The sequence below is a fragment of the Podarcis vaucheri genome, assembly GCF_965113315.1.
Source record: "Podarcis vaucheri genome assembly, chromosome: 9".
Taxonomy (NCBI): domain Eukaryota; kingdom Metazoa; phylum Chordata; class Lepidosauria; order Squamata; family Lacertidae; genus Podarcis; species Podarcis vaucheri.
The window spans coordinates 56,426,684-56,427,649 of record NC_138767.1 but is presented as its reverse complement, the minus strand read 5'-3'; positions in this window follow the sequence as shown (position 1 = coordinate 56,427,649).

The following is a 966-nucleotide window of genomic DNA, read 5'->3' as shown; positions in this document are numbered from 1 at the left end:
CGCTACGCCACTGGTCGCTTGGATCACAGTGGCTAGGTCTACAGGGAGATGCCGCCAACTCTGGCTCTTGGATGTGCCAATTGTACACCTTTCCAAATCTGTTTATCTGACTTATGCAGAGAACTAAAATATATAAAAGGCAAGGTGGGCTTTGGCTCAAAACAATGATGTTTTGCACTTACAGCTAAGAGCCACATATGTCCCAAATCCAAAGCAGTTGAGGTCAAAACTTTTAAAAATAGCAGGAGACATCATCAACAGTTTATGTAAGATAGAAGCAAATAGAAATTTCAAATCTGTGGTATGACCTTCATCACCATGGGATGAGAAGTATAAAATACTACTCCATGCAAAACACAATTGGACTCAGAATTTATTTCTCCTGTGTTCTATATTTGCCAACCCTCCTGCATGCAGGTACGACCATCCAGGTTCATTTAAAGACCATAAATGAATATATATGTGGCAATTTACAAATCGAGCTCCTGAAAACATGCATTATTCATGCATCAGACGGTACTGAGTCATGCCCGGTATAAACTGGAAAACCGAAATGAGAAATAGGGCACGGAAGGAGATTTCAGACACCCAGAGTTATTTTTAAATTTAATCCTGGCCTCAGGGGTTTGCAGTCTTATTTTATGTTTTACGTCAGAGCAGAAGCATTTCACGCAGGAGTAATGGCTTCTTGCTGACTTGCTTTGAGAATTGTCCTCAGCCTGGCTTGCAGCGCTGGCATTGTAGCAAATGAACGGCAAGGGGAATGGATTCTGCTTTTTTAATGATGCTGTGCCTGCATATTATCAGGTCAGGATGGCAAATGAATTTTTATTTTGGGTGGGAGGGAGAATGGCATATGGCTCTCGGGAGTGCAGTGCAATAAGAAGAAAAATGCATTTTAGATGTATGCAACTGAACAAGAAGTTTGCAAAGCCCCTTTAGCTTGTGCAACCAAAGAAGGAGCAA